Source organism: Anthonomus grandis, chromosome 10 (genome assembly GCF_022605725.1).
Source record: "Anthonomus grandis grandis chromosome 10, icAntGran1.3, whole genome shotgun sequence".
Taxonomy (NCBI): domain Eukaryota; kingdom Metazoa; phylum Arthropoda; class Insecta; order Coleoptera; family Curculionidae; genus Anthonomus; species Anthonomus grandis.
In genome coordinates this window covers 30,003,146-30,017,700 of record NC_065555.1, presented here as the reverse complement: position 1 = coordinate 30,017,700, position 14,555 = coordinate 30,003,146, and the positions used below count along the sequence as shown (strand labels likewise).

Genomic DNA, 14,555 nt, shown 5'->3' with positions numbered 1-14,555 from the left:
TGCTCTTGTTGTAGGCTCTTCGGTAAAACTGTCTGATTTAACGGTTGGCTTTTCTGATTGGCAACACTTATCGTTGACTATAAAAAGACATGAAACATCAATTGTACATAATGTTCATATGAATACATAGATGAGTTTAAAAAAAATGTCATAATTATCTATTACTGTAAACGATCATCATTTACGGGTTTTAGAAACCGAAAAAAAATATTGACATAATGTTTTGGTAAGAATTTTTGCAGTGGTAAAATTTTTGTCCCGACAATGTCAAGCATTTCAGGGTTCTTCTAAAATACTTTTTCATCTTGATAACGAACATTTTCTTAAGGCTGTCGAGATGATTTCCTCATTCGACCCTATGATGAGAGAACATCTTAGAAGAGTGCAAAACTCGCAGAAAAATTCTTTAAAAAAAACTCATTATTTAGGCAGAGATTCAAAACGAAATTGTAGAATTGATGTCTTCTAGAGTAAAAAATAATATTTTAAATGTGGTACGCAATTCCAAATATTATTCAATAATTATGGACTGTACCAAGTAACACAGAACAAATAGGCCTTGATTCGCGTTATGTGGTGTTAAATCAAGATTGTAAAAAAGTTCAGATATAAGAGAGTTTTTTAGCTTTTAGTTCAATATTCGATTCTATAGGAAAAAGACTATGTAATTTTATGCGTGGAAAGCATATTGGCTTACAAAAACGTATACTGGACGTTAATCCTAGAGCTTTTTTAGTCCCATGCGTTGTACATAGCTTAAATTTAGCAGTAAATGATGCTGCTAAAGTATCGAATAAAACAGTAAACTTTTTTAATATAGTACAAGAACTCTACGTTTTTTTCTCTTCCTTCACAAAAAGATGGGATATTATTAGAAAAAAATGTATCTGCATTAAATCTAAAACCCCTAAGTGATACTAGATGATTAAGTAGGGTAGATGCTATAAAGCCATAAAAATTTAATTTAATTAAAATTTGTGAGAGTCTGTAAGCAAAACGATGTAAAGTGTAACAATTGACATTAAAGTATATCAAAATTATTTAAAGAATTTAGTCGATCATTTCAAAAATTATAGAAAGGATAATTTCTTTGAAGAAATAATTGCTCAAGCGGCAGTGTTTTGATTATGGACATAGGGATAAGGCACCTCAAAATCCTAAAACCGCGTTAAAATAAAAAAAATTTTTGAGAATAATTGATCAAGTACTAAGTTCTCTAAATAGTAGATTTGATATGATCTCTAATGACGACTTTGGTTTTTTTGAGTAATATTTTTACATTATGTGACAATGAACTCCTAAAAAACTACCAAGCTCTACAACAGAAGCTTACTGATGAACTTGAACTCTTAACTTTACCAGTATCTGCAGGTTCTGGGGAGAGGTCATTTTCAAAATTAATATAATAAAAATATAATATATGTTTTATTATTCTAAATAATAAAAAAAAAAATCGGTATACATTACGAGAGACTATCTGGGCTAGCAGTATTAGCTATAGAGCAGGAGATGGTTGACAAAATCGATTTTGATAAAGATATAAAAAAATTTGCTGCCGTTAAATCAAGAAAAACACTTACATTTAACATTGAACCTAATAAAAGTTCTAGTTTTAAATGACGGATTACAGATCTTTTTTTAATTATTATAATTAATAATTTAATACTTATTATTTCCAATAAAAATAAAATTTCAAAAATGTCTGTTGTTTTATTATAAAATAAAAAAAGATGTTTTTTTTATAACTTGGAAATAAATAAATAAAATTTATAAAAGCAAAATATCAAAATAAGTGTAAAAAAGGGCGTGGCACCTACATAATATGACTCGAGGCGACATTGATAGGGCGCCAAAATAATGTCCCGCACGCACGTTACCATTGAATGGGCAGTTTTAGTATGTCAAGATTTTATGCCACAGATTGTTACCAAAGAAGCATTGGACAAGATTTTAAATTTGGAATTAGCGAAACTACTGTAAGTCGTTGGATCCATAAAATTACTGAAATTATTGACAATCACCTTGCTGATCAATTCATTAATTTTTCAAATATAAGAGATGAGAGACAAATTAATAAATTAACATTTATGGAGAGATCCAATTGCCTAGTGCTCGTTCACCCTTGCGGGAGTCCTGGAAACAGTTTTTCAACAAGATGGGGCGCCATCTCAATTTATCAGAAATATCAGAGAATATTTGACTGATATATAAATTAATCGGTGGATTCGTCGTCGAGGGCCTATGGAGTGGCCAGACAGGTCGTCTGAATTTATATCTCTGAACTTTTTTTATGGAGCTATTTAAAATAAAAAGTCTACGTCACCCAGTCAGACTCATATCGCAATATTGATGTTGCTACTGTCCAAAATGTTCGTGAAGATTATTTTCCTTCCAATAGATTATTTTACTGTCTTGAAGTTAATGGTGCACATTTTCAACATCTTTTGTAGTGAAATAGTTACATTTCTGTGTTGCCTAAAGTTTAACTATTTTAAATGGAAATAAAAATGCGAAAAATAAGATTTTGAAAGGCTGCCCACTTTGCCATGGGTAGAAGTATTGATTTAATATTTTGGCAGATGGTTAGTTTTTTGTTATAGAACACCCTGTATATGACTTTATAGCTAAAATGAGATAATCTTCTGTTTTTAAATATACATGGTTAACTATTTTTAGTTAAACCTTGTGGGAAATGTCAGACTCCAAACTTTAAAAAATTAAATATTAAAGATCTTGGTAGGGGAAGCACTATTAAATAATTAAGAAATATACAAAACTGAACCTATAGATATAAAAACTAACTATGCGATTCTTGCATACAATGACACTATGCATTCTGTAACTAGCTTAAAATCTTACAAAATCATAACAAATCATTTAGACCGAAATTCTCCTCTAGATATAAACATTGATTAACATTATTAAAATTCTGAATAATTAATAATGATATTCAAAAGAAAAAACAAGCAGACATAAATAAGGTAAATAAAAACCGTAAAGAACTTCTAACAATATCTTAAAATGTTTATGTAAAAATAAACGAAAACAAAGCAAAACGTTGAATACATATAAAAATTAAAATATTAAGTCTCTGGAACCCTTGTTAGTTCTAAAATTTTAAAATCTTTCAGGTTGCTTGCATTCGGCCAAGGAACAGAAATAAGGAATATTATCAGCAAACTAGGCATCCTGCCCATAAACTTTAAACTATAATTGCAAACTATAGTCTAGGGCGGGCCAAAAAAGGCTGAAAAAATTTTTTTTTCGAAATTTTATTTGGTATAGTGAAAAAAAGTTGTGGAATGGTTTAAAAATAATGTTGTATTTTTTTCAAAATTTTAAAATAAAATTTGACCGCGCCCCAATGACCTTAAAATAAAAAAAAATATTTTGGATTTGGTGTAACTGTAAGTAGTTCATAAATAATATATTTAAAACACCAATAAAATATCGCAAAAATAACTATAAATTTAACCGCGCCCCAACCTAAAATCATTTCTCATCTATAAACCAAACTTACGCCGGCCCTGTCCACTAATATTTACGCATACCCTAATCAGCGCTACTAAAAGAAAGCTAACTAAACCAAATTGTGATATCGAAATTAAGATACAAGGAATTTATTTTGATGGAAGAAAAGATCAGACTATGGTTTTAAGTGAAAGACGCCGTGTTATCAGATAAGAAGAACACATAGCTCTTATAGAAGAACCAAAAAGCAAGTATCTTGGCCATTTAACAATTAAAGGATCTGGAACATCTGCCAATATTGTAAAAAGTATGATTTCTTGTTTAAAGGCCAAATCAATAAGTTTAAACTCCATTAGGGCAATCGGTTGTGATGGTACAAATGTTAACACGGGCTGGAAAGGTGGTGTGATTAGATTAATGAAAAATCAGATTGGAAAACCCGTCCAATGGCTGATATGTTTGCTTCACGCCAACGAGTTACCTCTTTGACATTTGTTGCAAGCTTTGGATGGAAAAACTATAGGGCCACATTCACTTTCAGGACCCATTGGATCACTTTTGACAACTTGCGAGTCACGACCTGTTCAAAAATTTGATTCAATTGAAACTGATTTACCTGAAATAAATAAAGAAGATCTAAGTACTGATCAGCACTAAGTACTTAGAACTAAGAAGATCTAAGTACTAAGAAGATCTAAGTACTTATATCAGATATGTTGTGCCATTAAAACTGGAACTTGTTCGGATACTCTAAGCAAAAAAAATCCAGGAAAATTAAGTCATGCTCGATGACATGCAGGCTAACGGGGTATTACATTTATATATATCAACCAGTGAACCTTCTGACACCTTGGTCGTTTTATCAAGGTTTATTATGAAGGTTTATGCACCAATGTAGTTTCATATCAAAATGAAACCATTGTGCCAGTATGGAGCGCAACATTTATGGCAATCTATAATTTTGTCTCGAGAATTTCCCGAAAACATAAAGAAAATAATTAATAATGTCATAAGCACTAACGCTTACTTTGCCCATCCCGAGAACATTCTGTTAGGAATGATTACTGACTCGCGGAGTCATATACGAGAACTGAGGCTTCGTCGAATTTTAAAGTCAAGAAATACTAAAGGTCAAGAAAATTTAAGAGTTTTTATAATACCTGCTCTCAACTCGAATGCCAGAGACTACACCGATCTTATAGACTGGAACAGATGCGTTGTGACCGAACCTCCTTTATTAATGGACATTTCAAATGGGGATTTGACAGAAGCAATAAAGCAAAAATCGGTCATTATGTTAAATAAATTTCCATGTCACACTCAATCTGTGGAGAGATGTGTTAAAATTATCACTGAAGCATCAGGGAAAATTTGCGAGGATGACAAAAGAGATGGCTACAATCGAGTAAAATTTGAAGGTAGAAGTGATCTTCCATCATATGAAAATAAGGAAGAGTATTACAAATCAAAGAAAAGTAAAGTTAACTAAATAAATTGCATCTTTTTTAGATTATTAAAGAACCAAAGGACACGGTGATGTAGAGGAGAGGGAGACGGGGGTGGAACTCGATTAAGCAGCCACCTCCTCGTGGTGAGTTCTGGGTTGAGTAATTGATGAAATATGGTATACTTTACCAAATTAAGCCACCTGTAATAAAACTTTTCTAGAAAGGTTCATCAAATTCTCAAACGAAGAGCTGCTTTTATATACTTAAGGGATGGGGCGTGGTGAAAAATCATTTTTTCGTTTTAATTTTTCTTGTGGATACTTTATATGTCAATACCTAAATTTTAACTACTATACCAAAAAAAAAAATGACCTTGAAATTTTGACCCTTTTAAGGGCCGGGGGGCGCATTAAAAAATAATAGGAAATTAAATTAAAAAAAACAGGTAAATATTTTTTCATGTTCTTCAACTTTTTAGCACTATACCAAATAAATTTTCAAAAAAAATTTTTATCGGCCCGCATAGGCCAGACATTTGCACACTATTTTAATATGGAATCCTTTTACAACGAATTTAGTAACACTAAATAAACTTTAATTTCACTTTAATTCACTTTAAATTCATCATAAAATGTTGATTAAACAAGTTAATTTTACCCAAGGTTTCATTTCTGAAGAGGTCGAAAATAAACAGTTTCACAAACATAATTACACAAAGCGCCGTTAATTGAATAGTTTAAGCTCTATTTTTAGGCATTACTAGAAATTTGGATGCTCAGGATGATAACGAAATTTTTAAAATTCTAGAACAATGAACAACATTTTGAAAATTAGATTAAAATCAATAAACAAATAATGCAAAACTAATAATAATAAATGCTCAAAGCATATCGCACAATAAAAATTTTTTAAGATCAAGAATTTTCGAACTTAATGAAATAATTAAAGATAAAAGTCATTTTAAAGATAATGGCCAAAGATATATTTAATCAATTAACAATCTTATATAATTCTATTTTAAATATCTTAGAAGACATCAAAAATTTAGTAATATTTTGCAAACTTGGCCCAATGCACTCCAGTATAATTAAATCGAAGGAGTTATTTTTCGAATTACACAAAAAATTCCGACTCAACATAATGTAGATTTTTTTATAGTAACACGTAAGATTAAATATTTTCTGAAATGCGAAAATGATGGACAGATTAGACGGATTATCGGAGGTAAGCCCTATTATTGCCTCTCTAAAATTTAGGTGTGTAGTAAGTAGAGTATACGATTCCTATTTGAATAAAGTTTTTAAGAAAACAAGTTCCGTGGTATCAATACATAATTTTTATAGAAAATACATCTGTTATACGGTACTTTAAAAAACCTCTTAAACCAAAAACCTGCGGTAAAGGTCTAGTTTGGCTACTTGTCTGAAAATCACAGTTTAAATTATAGCCATAATTTAAACCATAAATAAATGAGTGTTATATTCCGGGTGATGTCGAAAAGGCAAATTTACCTTGATTGAACATATTTAACCATCCTATATCCTTAAGCTTATGAGATATATGATTTCAGTGACGAATTCCAAAAATAAGATGAAGGCATGCATTTTGCACTTTTTGAATTCTACGAGCGTCGACTTGATCTTAGCATGGTCCATACAAATGGTTGAAATTGGATAAAACTAAAGAATCACAAAGATGCGTCTTTTAAGACTTTTCTTTGGTTATAGATAAGTTTAAGTGCACTATATGCTTTCTTTAATTTATCAGTTATATGAATATGAAATCGAAGATCAGAATCAATAATAAGACCTCAGGATTTCGAAGTATTAGTTATTATAATAGGGGTGTCATTTATTATAAATTTTATTTTGAGTTCCTCGTTCCTTATTCTAGACCTGTGGCTTTTATGTCCTCCAAATAATAACTAAAAAAAAAATGACAATAACTGACGATTTTGTAGGGTTTAAAATATTTTTAAATGATGTGGTTTGGAAACTGTAATTAGATGCTGGAGGTCGGTATTAATATTTTGATTTGCAGCAGTGGCGGTTCGTGGGAAAAAAAGTAGGTGAAGATCTGCATGGCCCAGAAAACAGTATTATAGTTAGAGCTGACTTACCTAGTTTTTATAAATCAAGTCGATCCTTTGGTCCTTTAGGGAAGCGAATCGATTAATAATATCCTCGTAAAACGGATGTTGCATTTGCATAAGTTCTTTATGTAGTAATAGCCAAACTGGAAAGTCTTTCTTGTGAAATAGTATTTCTTGTAAATGTTTTTAGCCTTTTCATGTCAGTAGTGTCATCAATTTGGAAGGAAAAAAAATTGGTATCCTTAGTTTCAGATCTAATGTAGTCACTATAAGTCACTTATATTATAACATAAATATTATAAAGTATATATATTATAATGTAATTTGAAATGCATTCAATTATGTCATTTTGAATTATTTTTGACTCCCTACTAAAAACATTTTTAATTTTGTTGTAGTGGTTTTTGGTTTCGACAGGACTTACATCCATTAACAAATTTAATAACTCTTTAAAATTTCCCCTGTTTATTGAGTCAATTTTCTCGAAATGTCCGCGAAACGGCAACTCTTGTTTACTGAGATACAAAACTGCGTCAATAACTGTTTTCATACAAATTCTATTTAATATAACATTTTCATTAAATTTTAATTTATATAAACGAGCATTTTCTTTTAAGGCATCGGCAATGATGTTTTGATTATTTTCAAAGTTTCTGAACATTAATTGGCATTTTAAATGCTCTCCAGAATCTGCATGTTTATGCCAGGACCTATTAACATTAATAAAATCTGTAAAGCCATCCCTATTCCATACAGATTGTATGTTTGAAAATAGTAAACAGGGCCAGCAATATAATCTTTGCAGCACTGTGCTGCTACACAGCCAATTAAATTCGGTAAACCAAGAAGGCTTAAAATTAATATTATAAGACTTGCCTCTTTTCTTTGCTTCCTTTTTTTAATTCTATGCTTAGAATATTAGTTGGTCGACCATATAACAACACATCCCTTTTATCTTCATCCATCCACAAATAAACGCCCGATACCGCGAAAAAGAACAGGTGAATATCAAACATAGATAAACAGTTTATAGGGGTTAATATCAAACTGATTGATCTGCACCCGCCTCAGTTTCTTATGGCCGATTATGCGATGCCGCGCGAGGCTGACGTCACGTTGCCATGGCAACGGTGAAGGCGATCGCGGATATAACACGGGATCTTCACTTGGACATAAATTAGTATATTGGGGTTTTGCGGGTTGCGGCGTGAAACTGATTAATAGAATTTATTGTTTATTGGATAAACTGATATATTATTTAATAAAAACTAGTTATTTTGGTACTTTTTGATTGTCTTAGATCAAAAAAGAATACTCATAAATATGTTGTTTTCATTTTCTTATTTTATTTATATTTTCTGGTGAAGCTCACCTTCACCTGACGAGCCGCCCTTGATTTGCAGATGTTATATTATTAGCGTTAAAGTAAAAATAAAGCTGAGTATCGTCGGCGTGCAAATGGTAATTACAAAATTTTAAAAAGTCTTTAAATCGGCAAGTATAAATTGTATAAAGAAGTAGTCCTAATATACTTCCTTGAGGGACACCCACAAATAGAGGTATAGTATTAGATTTGGAACTTTTCAAAACTATTTGCTGTCGACGATTACTCAAAAAAGAAGTAAAAAACTTAACTGCACAATTTAAAAAGCCGATATAATGCAAGACAAAAAAATTTCATGATTTATGAAATCAAAAGCCCTTGTATAGTCTACCAAAATAAGAGCACTACATTTATCCTCATCTTACGCTTGAAAGATATCATCAGTTACGTCAGTCATAGCTGTAGCACAGCTATATCCTTTTCGAAAGCGTGACTGTTTTAACAGCAAAATCTTATTTTCATTTAAAAAAACACGAACCTGTATATCTACAATTTTTTCTAATACTTTAGAAAGTGTTGGAAGAATGTTTATTGCGCACAGATCTTTCAATTCCTTAGGTTGCGATATTTTAGGCAAATATGTACTTATTATTATAAAATAATGACTTTCTAGGCACTTTATGTCGAAAATAAATTCCCATAATTTGAAGTGTGGTTTTAAGAAAAGTTGGGTTGGGTTTATATTTCCAGATACGATTAAAATCAATATTACTAATTTTTTATATAGAATTTTAAATGCGATTTGCAATACACTTACTAAACTAGACCATATTTTCAAACAACAAAGGTTGATAATAAAAAATTAGGATTTTTTTCTACCTAGAAGTTTTAGCCCCTAGTGCATGCTTAATAAAAAAAAATAATTCTTTATAAAAAATACACTTCTTGTACCTTTAAACATAATGAACTATAATAAAACCTACTTACAATGAGGGATGAAAAATTAGGCAAATCGAGTTCAAATTATTCACTATTTTGCACACAGCCACTAAAGAAGTTCGCCTCTTAAATGCGAATTTAACACTCAAATAACTCACGGAGTTATCATCACCATTGTAAATAAATAAATACGTCGCATTCCGAGCCAGTGAGAACATCATTAGCCACACACTAAGTAAAATACCTTAAACCCATCTTTGGCACAATTTAAGAAACATGCGAAAGCGCCAAGTAAGTTGCACATATAATAGCTTTGTTCGCGGGCTAAATCCTGGACTACTTACTACCGTTGATTGAATATTTGAAATTATTCAATATAATATTCAATCAACGCTACTAAATTGTGCACGTTAATTTTGGACTAATTTGGAATTTAGGTAACCCGCGAACGCTTTTAGCTGATAATCACATTTATTTTATTATTTTTTATTTTAATCTCGGCAAGAAAACAATTGTGCCTTGAAGGAAATTTTTGATATTTTCGAAGGCCTCGCAATGGACGAAGATAAACATATTTAAAATATAGGTATATTATAAACAAAAATATACTACTTTAGGCGCATTTTTTAATGTTAATACTTGATAATTATTCTTATGGGTAGGTTGTTTCTAACTAAAGGGAATTTATGTTTTCACAAAACATTATGATAAGATCCTTTTTATTTATTTCTAGAGCTATAAACTTTTTCCTCTGGGGTTACCTAAAACAATTAATTTTTATTTATTTATTTATAATGCATCAACAGCGAAAAGGCCAATTTCAGAGACAATTCCAATAACTAATATTACAATTCCAATAATACTAAAAATGTAATTATAAGTAAATACTATTTAAACAAGTCCATCCGAGTTAAGTGAATCCAATTCTAAGTCACTTGCATAAATATTAACAACGTTGCACATTTTATAGATTGTTGAACCCTTAAAAATGTCCTAGAAAAGTCCAAGTTAAAAGTCTTTCTTTGCCTAGTGCTGCCAGTAATAACAAAGAGTGGAATCATTGAAAGTATTTCTGGAAAATTAATTTTATTACTTAAAATCTTCTACATATATACATACAAGACAAATCTTTGTATGACGATTTTCCAAATAAAGCCTATTAAAGTCCTGCAATAATAATAAGTATAAAAATATATTATAGCCTTGATTTGGATAATAACCATACTTTTTGAAAAAAATATATTTGAGAAATTTACTTGCACACGTTTTTTTAGTTCATATTTCAAATTGTAGAACTATACAATGCAACCATACTTCAGCACCGGCAATACCAGACTGTCAAACAATCTCAGACAACACTCAACGCTAAAACCTTTAGTGGATCTGAGAATAAATCCAATTTTCTTTATATGCCGTATTCTTTAATTCAATATTGTTATCTGTAAATGGCAGTTTACAGTCAACTATAATGCCCAAATCTTTATCATGCTTCCAGTCTTGTAATTGTGCACCATTAATCTGTAAGTATATTTGATTACATTTTTATTAAGAGTTAGAACCACAGAGCAATACTTTTTTTGATTAATATTAAAACGATTTAAATTACACCAGCTCCTACATTGAACTTATTTCAAAGTAATCAGGAAAACATAAGGTTATTGAATTTCGTACAGAACTTAACACGCAAGTCTTGGGGAACCCCAGTGGTGCTAAATCTACATTAGATTTAACAACCTTAACTTCGACATATTGTTGCCTATCATTCAAATAGTAAAAAAGTATTTTAACTAAATTTTTGCCACATTCCTTTTATAGAGAAAATTTACTGTCTGACTATGCCTTACTTTATTAAAAGCCTTCTCCATATTAGTATAAACTACATCAACCTGCTTTCTTTTATTAAAAGCACATATTGGCAAAATGTTATTGAGTTAGATAATGTTGACTTTTTCGGTAAAAACCCATGTTCATATTCGGATATACTACATTTTACTTCATCATATAATTGATCAAATAATGTAATTTCAAAAAGTTTAGACACGGAGTTCAAAGTAGTAACAGGTCGATAGTTTATCACTTCATTCCTGTCTCCTTTTTTTAATGTTGGAATTACCTTACTTGCACGCCAAGCTTTAGAATAGATTAAAGTTTGTAAACCGAGGTTAGTTTATACTACTCCAAAATGTTGAAGAGTTAAGAAATAGCGTAGTGGCAAGTGGCGCAACAATTTGAAACACACCAAGCATTTTTGAACGAGTGCAGCAATCAATGCAATGGTTCGTAGGATAGGTGCTTGCATTAAAGTTGGAGAACAACACTTTCAATAATTTTTACAACCTCTACTTCTAGTTTGTGTTTTACGTCATGTTTATCACTTTTCCCTTTTGTAAAAACCTTTGGTTTAATAAGAATTAAATTGAATAAGTGAAATGGTTGTTTTCATTGTTGTATTTAAAAACTTCAAACGGAATACGTGGCGCCTTATATTATTGACATCAAATAAAACTATCAAAAAATTTTAATTTAGCACCTTAGAAAACCTCCTATGCTTAATTCCCTATATCTCCGCAAGGAAACATTTTCGGACATAAGTTAATAAGAATTTTTTTAAATATTTTGAAGCACCGAATTCGCTCATAAATTTTCATGCAATATTAATTACTCATCCTGTCTATTCTTGGGATAAATCGCTTAAAAAGAATGTCATTCTTCGTACGATTTTATGAAGTGAACTTTTTGTTATTCCCCATCATTATTTAAAAAAATCAAATTTGAATTTTTATTAAACCAATATTATTTAACTTAATGTCAATTTAAAACAGTTCAATTAAAATATACGAATTACTCTTGCCAAATATATTTAACGTATGAACATTAGTTTCTATATTTTGAGAATCGTTAAACAATGTTAAAAAAATGAAATCCGTTTGCAGGATTATATCCTCTTGCTTTGACTCTGGGATCTATTGAACGTATTCGGAATTAATTCTAAACACCACAAAAGACGAATGTTTAACTCCGAACAATGTTGCCAGGTGCCGAAAAATGTTTACATGAGAAATATTTCGTAAAAGCATGAGATTAAAAAAAAACATGATATGGCGCTGTTGTTAATAAGACCCTAGCAGGGTGTTCATTTATTGTTATAAAACGTAATTTTTTACCTTGATTTTAAATTAAATTTTAATTGCTATTTAAAAAAATATTTTAAAATAAAAGAACAAAATATATTGCCGCAGGAACTAAAAAACTAACAATATTTTAAAGATTTTTTATTTATGGATGGGTTAAACGGGATAAACACATAACATAATAACATGTCCTATATTTAAAAACTTAAAGATTATACCTAAGTGCATATTATTATATAGAATAATATATTTAAAAATAAAATGTTAATCAGAGTCAAATTCATAGATCTGTTGGCTGAGGTTTCTCAGTTAGGTTTCTCGTTATTTTGATCATTTCTTTTGTTATTGAGAAATTTGAACAAATAGATTTATTTTTATTAACCAGATCTTTTGTATGCAGTATTGATATAAGTTTTTAGTCTATTTCTTTGTTTTGTTTTGTTTAAATTTATGGCGAAAAATACTCTTTCTACATTAGCACTTGAAACAGGCAAAGTAAATAAATTGAAGATGAATTTTGTTAGATTTGGATATATTTCCAAAATTCAAAAATGTCATGCGACTTATCAGTCTTAAAATCAATTTCAAAGTTTCTTAGAGCTAACCACCCATTATCAATTTCTTGTATATTAACATCAAGCAAGTTTAGAAATAATTTGGAAATATGATTGATAGATCTGATCTTTCGAGATTTAAGAATTTCTGGATCTGTAAATTCCATTTTTTCAAATATAGAATTTTTAAGAGGAAATCTTGTATAAATTTGCTGAATACTTTCGATATACAAATTTAAGCAATTTAATTTAACTCTTTTTAGCCTATTTTTTTATAAACTGCTTGAATTTATTTCTGCTGAGAAATACATTTCATCCGTTGTAAAAAGTTTTTGGGGCTTTTAAAATCTATTTTATCGATAGTTGTAGAGCTAATATTCTCGTCTTTTATATAAAAGTCTAGAATTCTTTTTACTACCTTGGCTATTTCTTTGTAAAGAATATGAATTTTTGGAGATTTACTTTGCATTAATTTATATAAATTATTGAAGATTGGTAAAACATGAGATAAAAACTCCAGATAAAGTCGATTTTTTTCCCTATTCAGTTTTTCTAAAATAAGATCTACTTGAGTAATATTATTGGCAGTTTGATCCGTAAAATAAAGTTTTAGAGCGTTATATTGATTTAACAGTCTTTTCACCACAATCTCCAATAAAAGCCAACGGGTTTGGCTTGGATGAAGGACTTTAACTGGAGCAACACATACATATTCCTGAAATTCCTTTAATATTTCAACCTCTTCTGGGAGTTTTTGACATAAATATAAAGCACAAAGGTGGACATTATGACAAATACATTTTACAGTGAATATATTTGTTATATTTTCTTGTAGCCGGTTGACTAAGGAATTTCTAATACCCACCATATTACTGGCGCCATCCGAGGCAAAACCAATAAAGTTTGTTTTATAAGGTATATTGTGTTATGTGAAAAAGTCCATAAACATCTGAAAAAGAGCTGCTCCTGTAGTTTCTGCTACCGGTATCAGATCCAAAAAATTCTCTTCTATTTTATTTGCAATTTCCATTCTAACCACTAAACACAAATGTTTGATGCACGAGTTCTGTGAATCTGAGAATCTGTCGATTCGTCAACAATTATATTATATGTTATTTATAATTATATTATTTGTTATTTTTCATGAGGTCTATCAAATACGACTTTTGTGAATATCCTGTTACTTTTTTAAGAACCCTAGTTATTTTGGTTCTAACGCTTTAATTTTTTTTGCTATATCGGAATCGGTACACATAAAATTTAGGTAATCAATAAAATGTTCAAGTTCATGGAAAGATTATGTTCGGCCAAAAAACCTACTGTATGTATAATACCTTCTTTCGCCTTTTGTTCCAAGCTTATTTTACTCCTACTCTCAGCAAACTTATCAGCATTATTCTGTTGATTTCTACTGCTAGTTTCAGCTTCCTGGACTGCTTTTTTATGTTTACCGGATTCTAAGTGTTTAGAAAGTTGCACTTTTCCTGCGGCTATATTTAAGTCGCATCTACATATTTTACAACTAAAACAAAATTATTTTTGAATTCATAGATATAAATAATATACATAAACATACTTAACGAGATAATGTTAGTC

At 30.1% G+C, this 14,555-nt stretch overlaps 1 long non-coding RNA gene across 1 annotated transcript in view; it reads left to right on the top strand.

The window, feature by feature from the left end:
* Positions 1–4,750: 4,750 nt before the first annotated feature.
* The window catches only part of LOC126741459 (uncharacterized), a 33,057-nt gene continuing 23,252 nt past the window's right edge, over positions 4,751–14,555 (top strand). The window contains exons 1-2 of the long non-coding RNA XR_007662189.1: positions 4,751–4,889; positions 4,981–5,062. This is a non-coding gene — a long non-coding RNA (uncharacterized LOC126741459). The remainder of the gene's footprint in view (positions 4,890–4,980; positions 5,063–14,555) is intronic.